This window comes from Arvicola amphibius, chromosome 2 (genome assembly GCF_903992535.2).
Source record: "Arvicola amphibius chromosome 2, mArvAmp1.2, whole genome shotgun sequence".
NCBI lineage: Eukaryota > Metazoa > Chordata > Mammalia > Rodentia > Cricetidae > Arvicola > Arvicola amphibius.
In genome coordinates this window covers 111,775,052-111,786,612 of record NC_052048.2, presented here as the reverse complement: position 1 = coordinate 111,786,612, position 11,561 = coordinate 111,775,052, and positions in this window count along the sequence as shown.

The following is an 11,561-nucleotide window of genomic DNA, read 5'->3' as shown; positions in this document are numbered from 1 at the left end:
ACCTTTAAAAAGCTAACCCCGCAGAGGGACTCTAACTCCTCCCTACCTTGCTGCAACTAGTGGGGCAAGTCTTGGTGATGAGTTCCATGCTAGCTAGCTTGTATTGCATTTACAATAACAATAAGCCTTGCTTGCTGTAGTCTGGACTTCTCTGGTTTCTGGTGGTCTCTCTGGGGGGTCGTGATCTAGGCACAACAACCTAAGTATGTAGTGATGAGGCAAGCAGACCTGCTTTTTGTCCCTGGCTCCCAGCTAGCTTTACCCGAAATAATTACATGGAAACTGTATTCATTTAAACACTACCTGGCCCATTATATCTAGCCTCTTCTTGTTTAACTCTCACATCTTGTTTTAACCCATATATAGTAATCTGTATATCACCACTGGGTCATGGCTTACCGGGAAGATTCTAACCTAGGTCCATCTCAGGCCGGAGCTTCATGGCGTCTGTCTGACTCTGCTTTCTTTCTCCCAGCATTCTGTTAGGTCTACTCCACCTATCTAAGCTGCTGTCCTATCAAAAGACCAAGGCAGTTTCTTTATTAACCAATGAAAGTAACACATAGACAGAAACCCTCCTACATGAACAGCCTATACAATGACACTCCTTATTTAACATATAGTCAGGCTAACAGAGACTTATTCAAGATGTATGATTAACTTCCTTCTCTTTACCAATTATGTTAAGCTTAGCTATCTTGATAAATTGATTCATACAAGAAACTGCGTTAATCTGCAATCGTGCACTATGTAAGGACCAGGAAAGTACTGTTTACAGTTTCCCTGTGGCCTTTATTGAGGATTTAAAGTTTTGTTTTAATATTTAAAAAAAAAGGTTCAATTCAGGAACCATAATTTTTTAAGGCTAAACTTAAACTGTGATAAAACTGTAGAATTCTGTTCTTATAAAACCTACCTATTTATTGTAAACTGTGAAAGAAAAGACATGAAAAGTAATAGTCACCTTAAAAATGTTCAAATTCATTACAAATTTGATTAATTTGCAGAGACAAGCTTTGTTTGGCTTCATCTATGTTTTCAAGGCTAAACCTACAACAAGTAACTAAAAATAAAGTTTGTTTAACAGGTATACTTAGTAGACAGCCCTCAAAACTTTTCAGGAATCTACTTAATATGGCATTTTAAATGTTTAATGTAAAAAGCTTCCAGTGACTGACAGAAATCTGATCACAATAAAGTAGTCCCACAGTAGCTCAGAATGGAGTATAATAAGGGGTTCTTCATTGAGGGGTAGACTCACAGATCAACAGTCCTCTGCACAAGTGGGGAACAGGAACTGAATGGAGCAGCCAAGAGAGGGTGTGCACGTTTCTACATCTAGTTTTATAGACCACATCCAAACTGGTCCAGTATCTCCAAGGCCATTGGCTGAAGGAGTTCTAACAGCACCTCCTAAATAAGTGAGTTCCAAACCTAATACAAAACTATATAAAAGAAGAACAGATATCAAATATAAATATTAGAATTAAAGTCAACATAAACAATATTAAGCAAGAAACATATGCTAAATATTTCAATAATTATCTTATCCTAAGGTGTCTATGCCTTGTATTAGAGATGGTTTGGCTAAGTCATTAGAAGAAAGTAACTATGACTATCTAGTTTTCAACCCCATTGAATACCTGAGAAGGGAAATAATATTACTTGAGTAAACAGGAAGTGTAATCAGAAAGCTTACAAAATGTGCAATAAATAACAGAGACAACCAGCTACCTAGGAAATCACCCAAAGTCTCTTTTGCAACATTGGAGCAACCAACTTTGGATAAGGCCTAGAGTAACTGACAAACCATTTTCAGAGACAGGAAATTTTTCAAAGACATCTTATCCTGTTTTGACATGGTTTGACAGTCTTTTTTTTTGTATCTTGCTTGTCCAGTTTGGACACCATGCATTTTGTCAGTGGTCAAGGCATGGGCAGTTCTTTGTCCAAGGTCCAGTTTGGCCAAGAAGAAACCAAATTCCAAGTAGAGTGTCTTTGGTGTCCAGCATTCTCTGGGGAATAGATCAGTGATGCCAGGAGCAATTTAGTTTTATGTCAACAGAACCCTAAGTTATGTAAACACCATATTCTAATGTTCTTGGAAGTGGTTGAAGATTACCTATCTATGCAGAATACAATCTCTATGTATCTAAAGAACCTGATTTGTTTAACTATAAGTATGCCAAAAAGAAGTATAAGTCTAATGACTACTGACCTAAAATTCTTAATACATATATAACTTAAAGAGGAAAGCTTCATATTAGAATATTAAACAATCTTTAAACAACTTGCGACAAATGAAGACAATGACCTCAAAATGTAAACAAATGTAAGTATCTTGATTAGAGGTAGAAATGTATAATGCAATATGCTAAGCATATCCTAAAATTGTATTAATATACAAAATGTCTTAAGCAGAGGTAGAAACATGCTTGCATACAATATGGCAAAATAACTTTGCATGGGTGTACAAATATTGTAAACATAAATAGACACATATTCAATATAACAAATACAATTTGAATTTGTATAAATATATATGAATCTATGCCTATGTAAATGGTTTATAAATAATAGCTCACAACTATTCACTATGTTACTCACTATTATTATTAGTGTGAGTAAACTCACACCTATTATCTGATCCAATTTCCTTTTTTTTTCCAGAAGAGATCCTTGAGCCTAAATAATTTCCACCCTAACCCCCAACCCTATACGAGTTATAATCAACCCCTATTTGATGTTCCTAACACTGAGGAAAACTTTTTTGGGAGAGGGTACATCATCTTCTAGAATTACTTCCAGTTCTCATTTGCAATATTCTTTCTATGGGATCCTGTAAAAACTAGAATAATGGCTAAGTTTCAAGATTACTGTCTGGTAATAGTCTCTGAGTAGTTGATGGGGTTTTTCTGAAGTTCTTGTTTGAAGTTCTGGCTAGAATGTTGTAAGAAAGTGCACCATTTCAGGTAATCAGGTTGGAACCATCTTGAGCAGCTGGTACTCAAACTGGTCTTAAAGTAGCACTATCAGCATCATGATGTAACATCAACCAGGTGGAATCATTGTTGTGAGGCTTCATCTTCTTTCTGGAAACTGCAAAGATTACTGCAGGAAAACATATTGTTCATTGTGAAAAATTGAAACATTATTTATATAGACATATATTCAACAAAATTTATGATAGAGATAAAAATATTTATGGTGAAAAGTAAAATTTTTCCTAAATTCTTTCTTCTTTTTGTCCCCATACCAAAGCCATACCAAAGCCAGCTTTAGTTTTTAAGTATGTGTATGTATGTATATTCATTTATGTATGTATACATAAATATAAAATTTTATTATCTGACTATTTATATCTACTTTATCTTTTATCTTAACTAATGAAAACTATAACTATAAATTCTTCAACACCATAAAAGACTCCAGAAGGATATAATATTACCTAAATAAACAGGAAGTGCATTGTAAGCAACTTACAAAACTCTAGAATCGACTGTGACATCTTTCTGCCTGGACAGCCACCCAAAGATTTTCTGTACAACTGGGGCATCCAATCTTCAGCCCTCAGGCCCATAGTATCCAGCAGACTTTTCCACAAAGTAGGAAATTTCCAAGACAGTTTCACTTATATTGGCAGTTTGTCAGTCATTTTCTTCTGTGTCCTACAGAATGTCTACCAGACTCTTTCATGAAGCAGGAAGCCCAAAGGACCATCTCACCTTCAGAAAAGTTTAGCAGTCATTGCTCTGTAAGTTCGGCATGTCTAGTTCATCAAGCAGTACAGGCAAGAGCAGTTTCTTGTGCAAATGGCTAACCAACTCCATAAGGAGCCTCTTTGATACCCTTCTTCCTCTTGAAGTAGCTTGAGCTTCCAGGAGCAGATGTGTCTCATTGTCATGAAAAGTCCTAGTTATTAAAACATTTTAAATGCCATATTCTGAATGTCTCTGAAAAATTTGAAGAATACCTATCTAACTGAAATATATCTCTATATATCTAGAAAATCTTACTAATGTGACTACAAGCTTGACTATTATAGATGAGTATCTATTAACTTATATTTCTTAATTATACATTAAATTTTAAATGAGCTACACAAACGCAATACCTAAACCACAATTAGACATACATATAACAAAATTTACCTTAAATTTGTATCAATAAACCAAGTTTCATACTAATAGAAAGTATTCATATCTATATCAGATTGCAATTCACTTTTGTAGTAGATCATGACCCCAGAGATTTACTGCTATATTACCCACATATGGCCTCAGCCTTTCTCTCTGTCCTTCTGGCTCCATGCATTCAACCCAACTCATGCTTTTCTTCACTTGAGATAGGGTTCAAATTGTGAGGAACTGAACATCTATCTCTTGAAGAGACCAGTTTGGATGCCAAGATTATGGAGTACTGACAGTCACATCCACACCCATGTCAAATAATCCCTGAATTACAATGGGGCATGGTAATTCTACCTGTCTCGTGGTAATGCAAACCACTGGAAAAAAAAAAAAAAAAAAAAAAAAACTACCCCATGCCTTACCTTCTGCCCAGGTCCTTATAAGTTTAAGTTATAAGGAACTAAGAAAATACCTCAAGGTGTACAAATCCAAATTACTCTATGTGATTATTATACAAATATTTCAAAAGTTTCAAGTCCTTATATTAATCAATGGAGTTCTGATAAACTGGTAAAGAACTGGCTACTATTATCAGTCACAAGTCCAAGATTTTAAACTTCCTCTGTTTATCTTCTAAATATAGACTTAAAGGTGCTTGTTACCTTGCTAAGAACATCTTCACCTAATATATACATCCAGCCCTATGGATAGAAAAAAGGTTCATTTTTTTAGGTCAGGCGGTAGTGGCACACACCTTTAATCTTAGCACTTGGGAGGCAGAGGTAGGTGAATCTCTGTGAGTTTGAAACCAGCCTGGTCTACAAGAGCTAGTTCCAGGGCAGACTCCAAAGCTACAGAGAAACCCTGTCTCAAAAAAGACAGAAAGGGCCGGGCAGTGGTGGCGCACGCCTTTAATCCCAGCACTCGGGAGGCAGAGGCAGGCGGATCTTTGAGTTCGAGGCCAGCCTGGTCTACAAGTAGTTCCAGGACAGGCTCTAGAAACTACAGGGAAACCCTGTCTCGAAAAACAAAACAACAACAACAACAAAAAAAAAAAGACAGAAAGGAAGGAAGGAAGGAAGGAAGGGAGGGAGGAAGGAAGGAAGGAAGGAAGGAAAGAAGGAAGGAAAAAGGTGTATACTCTTTATCCCAAGGCTGTTGCTTCTATTGTGATTCAAAGGCATGAGTCTTCTCCAGCTAATTTACAACCGCTGTTAGTTGCTTATTCTATAATATGGATTTCAATACAGATTACAAGCAATGGTAATATAAACTTCCAGGAGTCAAAAAAAAAAATCACAAGACTTTGATCTGCCTCTCACAGGTCAAATAAATATGTCCATCAATAGCCTGTGCTTCTCTGCCTATTACCTATTACTGAGGGTGAAGTTTCAAATATAAAAGTAGTTTAATTTCTGTCCCTCATCTATATCTGACTTGGCAGAGTTCCACAAAGCTGGTAGACACCATCCAGAAATCAGCTATGGACTACAAACCGTTCCAAAGGTGAGCTACACCATGCCAGTCTCAGATAGCGCTACAAATCCAGAAAACCTTGAACTTGCTGAAAGCCATTATAAACCAGAACAGTTGATGTGATTGCTTCCTGTCTCCTCAGCTGTATCAGCAAACCAGATGCTTCTGATGAATACCCCATTGCCCTAGTGCTCTCCTGGCTGTTGGATAATATTCTAGTCTTACTGGGTGCTGACAATGGCATCCTAGTTACAGTAGAGAGTACAACTCCCCCAATAAAGAGCTGGAATATGAGGTCCAAGGAAACTTCCTGGTAAATGTGACAAAATGAATGCGATTGTCATACCAAGATTATATGGCCTTAAATATTTATTCTATTTATGCTAACCAAACAGGTATAATTTATAAATGAGCAATAAATCTTTTGACACATTACCAATTTTGTTTCCTCCCAGATAAAGAATGCTAAGACCCTATTAAGAATTTGACATGGACACATAATGAAGAACCCGCCTGCCTCTATCTTAGGCTTAAAAACCACCTTATTAGTAAATACAAATGAGATTCATTACTGTTTATGACTAAACTTTTGATTTTCAAGGACTGGGCTGTGCCCCAACTGAATTACAAATCGTTCTGTACTGCCTGTTTCAGTGATGGCAGACATATCATGTTTCAAAAAGTTAATAACCATTTTGCAATCTTAACTTTGTTTCAAAGGGGCTGTTATGGCTGTCTTGTTACAGTTACCTGCTGTTCTGACCATCTTGTAGCCATGCTTTATTTCATGAGGTTGCTGTGACTGACCTGTCACATTTATGTTCTAGTCTTGTAACCCTGACTGTTTTGCCTGCATTATCTCCCATTTGGAAAATCCTGAACCCTAAACTATAACAACCTTGTCTTCTACCCATTCAATGCTGACCCCTCAAACCCTGCTTTAGGGAGAGACAGCCTATTTACAAAATAAAACAGTTTGCTTTAATTGATTGTTTGCTTTAATTAATTTGGCCATGATAATTTGGTTTGGTGGTCTTTCTCCTCCCATATTTGGGATTAACAGGGCTAATGCACATTTGTGCATGTCTCCCCAGAAAATTACAAAACACATAGGGATAAAGAAAAAGAAGAAAATCAAACAAAAGCAGACTGTAATTTTGAGTCTAAGCCCATTTGACAGCACTTCTTTTTTCAATATTCAGGGTTTGTTTGAAAAGTCCCCTGAAGAAGCCCAGAGTAACCAAGTCTTAAAATCCATACCAGGGCCATGAACATTTGCAAGCCACAGGCCCACAAAATCATGAATGAATCACAAAGATGTGCCTGCTTCCACCCGTGTGTGCTGTGATCAAAGGTGTACACCAATATGCCTGGCGCAATACATGCATTTTGAAGTCAAACTTCTGCACATGGCAGGGACAAGTATGTTTTTCCCTAGCAAAAGTGAAAAGGGGCATGGGTGCCTAGACTGCTTCACTTTTGGTAGAAAATGCCTAAAAGATGTTAAGAAACTATGCCATTTTTCCCAAGTCAATCAACACAGGACCATAAGCAGACACACAGATCTTTCTGAAAATAAACTCAGGTAAGTTAGAGATATGTGGGAGTGAGTTCAATACTGACTTCATTAGATAATTGAGTGAATTTGAGGCGTTGAAATTCCTAAGTCACAAAGGCATAAAAACCTGTAGGGGACGCTGCAGGCATCCCATTGTAAATGCTACATGTCCTTCTCATGGGCACTGGAACTTCATGACTCACAGCTGCGCTCATTTGCAGCTCTTTACTTGAGGGCTTTCTCTTGACCTCAGAGCCCACGAGTGAGGATGCAAAGCTACAGGAAGTACTTTGGAGTTAATTATCACTCCAAATTCTTTCCCGTCTAGTAGCTGTTCACCAAAGACTAATAGGAATTAATGGATACCTCATACCCCATGCACACATATGAGCAGCACTCACTGGGTTTAGCATGTTGAAAATGAAAAGAAAGGAAGGAATGAATCTGGGACTGGAGGATGTTTAAGGTGATAGAAGGAAAGTAGGCAGGAAATTGAAGGGGATATATGATCATCTTTCTTATACAGAAGCATATATCAAATTGTCAAAAATAAAGACATTTTAAAAAGTGAATTAGTGGGTAAGCAATTTTCCTGGCATTTCCAAAGAATTGGGGGGGGGGGGGGGGGGCGGTGCTTGTTTGACTTTTCTTCTTGCCAGTCTTCTCCATAATAGTAACTTAATAAAAAATCAGCCTAAATGGGCATCATTAATTTCATTAGGTCATTTTTACAGGTTATCTTCAAGTACTCCTTAGGAGAGCATTCCAGCTCTTTAAAGAGCATTCTCATATGGAGAAAGCTTATTGGATAATGGAAGAAAAGGGTAGTTATGATATCCACTAGTCAGCTTTCTGCTACTGTGACAAAATACTGAAGATGACCAACTTATAAGAAGGAAAGGCCTTATTTTGGTTTGCAGCTGCAGTCCACAATTACTTAGTACTCCTGTTTTGGACCTGTGGTGATCCATTACTTCATGACAAAAACAAGAGATGGAGAAAGTCACTCTTAGTGGCAGCTGGAGACATGAAAGCAAGAGAGAAAGAAAGGAAGAACTGAGCTCTCTAATCTCTTTCAAAACACCATCAATAATCCAACTCCCTTCTCTGAGGCCCCACCTCTAGGAAGTTCTACTATCTTCTCAACTGACCAGAGCCTGAGACAAAGCCTTTAACATGTGCACTGGGGATACACACATGATCCAAATGCTACCACAATGACCTTCTAGAAACAACACAAAGCACTCAAGTGCACACTGGTGAAGGCGTAAATCACAAACAATCCCACACCAGTTTGAAGTTATGATTAATAGAATGGTTATTTATTAAAAGGGGAAAACACTTACAGATCACCATCCCAGCCAACAGCCCTCTGCGCAATCAGGAAGGGAGCCTAGTCGCTGGAAGCAGAGCTGGAAGCCAGAGTTTGCACCAGGAAGCCGCGTTTTAAAATGACTCAGCTTTTTCTCTGCCGCTATTGCCGAAACAGGAAATCTCTCTACAGCACGTCCAGGAAAACAGCAAAAAGCTGTGTTAAACTCTCTCTCTCTCCTTTATTTAAAGCTCTCTCAGGTTTTAAGTAGATTTAGTCACCACGTTGGAGCACCAATCTGTAGAATGAAGCGGTGGGGCTGCGTCCCACCACCCGACTAGCTTTACCCAAAATAATTACATGGAAACTGTATTCTTTTAAAACACTGCCTGGCCCATAGTTTCAGCTTCTTATTGGCTAATTCTCACATCTTCCTTTAACCCATATTAGTGATCTGCATAACACCACGAAGTGTGGCTTACCAGGAGAGATCTTAACCTGCGTCCATCTCGGAGAGGAGAACCATGGCGACTGCATATGGCGACTGCCTGAAGCGTCTCCCCACTGCCTTCTACCCAGCATTCTGTTCTGTCCACTCTGCCTACCTAATTTTCTGTTCTCTTAAAGGGCCAAGGCAGTTTTTTATTAATAAAAGTAACACATAGACACTTCTCCATCACACTGGAGAATCCAGAATAGACCAGTAGGCCAAGAATCAAACTTAATCCTCAGCTTTTAGAATCAGGCTTTCAGCAATCTAGAAGCAGTGAGAACTGATGTTCAAGGTAGGCAAAGAGTAAATGACTCCCAAACCCTTTCTTTGGGAGTATACTGCTCTTGCAATGGCCAATTTCATTCTTGAAAACTTGAATGGGAGGGTAGGAAGTTATTCCAGTAACTTTTAATGTTTAAGAAAGCAAAGTGGGATACCCAATGAACCAAAAAAGCAATTCTCTTCCAATTTCAAAAGGAACCCTCACAAGGAATTTTAAATAACTATAATGACATGTTTGAAATTAAAATAAATAAAATACCTTAGCTTTGGCAGTGGTAACTCGAACCTTCAATCCTAGCATGGGGAGGTGTGGAGGTGAGGTGGGTAGAGGCAGGCAGATCTCTGTGTATTCAAGGCCAATCTTGTTTAGAGTTCCAGGACAGCCAGGTCTACACAGAGAAAGCCTGCCTTGAAAAACCAATAAATAAATAATCACATTACGGCTACTTTATTTTTTTAATGGTACTGGTTAACAAATACCATTATCTTTTTTTTTTTTTTATTTATTTTTTTTTTTTTTATTTTTTTTATATTTAAAAATTTCCATCTCCTTCCCTCCTCCTCCCCCCTCCCTCCCCTCCTTCTCCCCTTTCTCTCCCCTCCTTCTCCCCCTTCCCTCCCCTCCCCTCCACCCATACCTCCCCTCCCTCCCTCTCAAGGCCAAGGAGCCATCAGGGTTCCCCACTCTATGCTAAGACCAAGGTCCTCCCAACTCCCCCCAGGTCCAGGAAGGTGATCGACCAAGCTGAGAAGGCTCCCACAGAGCCCGTCCATGAAGAACAATCAGAGCCCAGAGCCATTGTCCTTTGCTTCTCAGTCAGCCCCCGCTGTTGGCCACACTCAGAGAGACGGGTTTGGTCGCATGATCCATCAGTCCCATTCCAACTGGAGTTGGTGATCTCCCATTAGTTCTGTCCCACCGTCTCCATGAGTGAACGCACCCCTCTCGTTCCTGACTTTCTCCCTCATGTTCTCGCTCCTTCTGCTCCTCATCGGGACCTTGGGAGCTCAGTCCAGTGCTCCAATGTGGGGCTCAATTAAGCTAATTTTTTTCCTAACGAAAGTCACAGACAGACTAGGAGGAATGTATTTAATTTTAATTAATTATTTTATTTTCTTGGATTGTTGGGTAAACACTGAGAATATAGCAGGTCAATGCTACTGAAAGCCTTGTCAACTTTATAAGTGTAAGTCTAGTCAGTTCATAGTATTATGGACAACCTGATATACTTGACAGTTCAGATGAAATAACAGTATATTCTTGTTTAGGTATAGCTGTTCTACATACTCTAAGCTGTTATAACAATGCCCCATCTCTACCAAATACATAGTCATAATTATCATGCCAATATTCTCAAATGTCCCTGGGAAGCTGCTGAAAAGTAAAAAGTGGAGATGAATCATATGTCATTTCCATTTTCATTGTGTAATGGGGTGCCCATCAGAAAGGATTATTCGGACACAGTTTATACCCAACTGAAAGTCTTTATTCCAGTCAACTGGGACTACACTCAGGTAATTCGTACCCAAGTGAATCACTGAGTATTTAGAACAAGGGGCTTTTAAAGGCAAAAAACACATCTTATTTTGTTTGTCAAATGTAGCGGAGGCTTTCCATAAGCAAGCAGTTTAATAGAAGCTAAAATAAGCAGTTAGGTGGAGGGGGAGGTTTGCACAAGCAGGCAGTTTATAACCAAAGCAAGTAACATTAGCTGGGGCATCTTGACCTCAACTTCCTAGTTTAGAGCTAGGGAACTTTTCATCAAGGGAGTTAAATTCTAGTCAAATGTAAAATGGCCTCAGTAAGAATACAAGGTGGAGGAACCTCTGCACTGTTTTGCCCTGTCATAGTGGATCATGTATATTTGCTAATCATAAGTATATAAGCATTCAGTTGTTGAGCCAAAATTATCTCAGAGCCTGTACCTTAGGGCATTTAGGACAGAGAAAAGCCTGGCTCGAGTTTGAGGAATAGCCAAAGCTACCGAGGATGAGATAGCAAAATCTAGTTAGACGCCCCTCCAGCCAGAGGGAAGGCTTGGCTGTTTCTCATTGGCTGGAGGTTCCCCCATATCACACAATGTCACTTAACCTATATAAGCTAATGCTCACAGTAATAAACTGAGTTCCTGCTTTGACTTTACCCCTTATCGTGTCTGAGTGTACTGTGTTGTGGGGCTGTGAAATGGGCAGATAGTGCACTCACCTTTCCCTAGAGAATAAGGCTAAGGAGGCCTAGCATTCAGTGAAAAAATACTAAATATATGAATTTATTAAAACTGTCAGTATTTAAAATTAAAATTTGAAGCT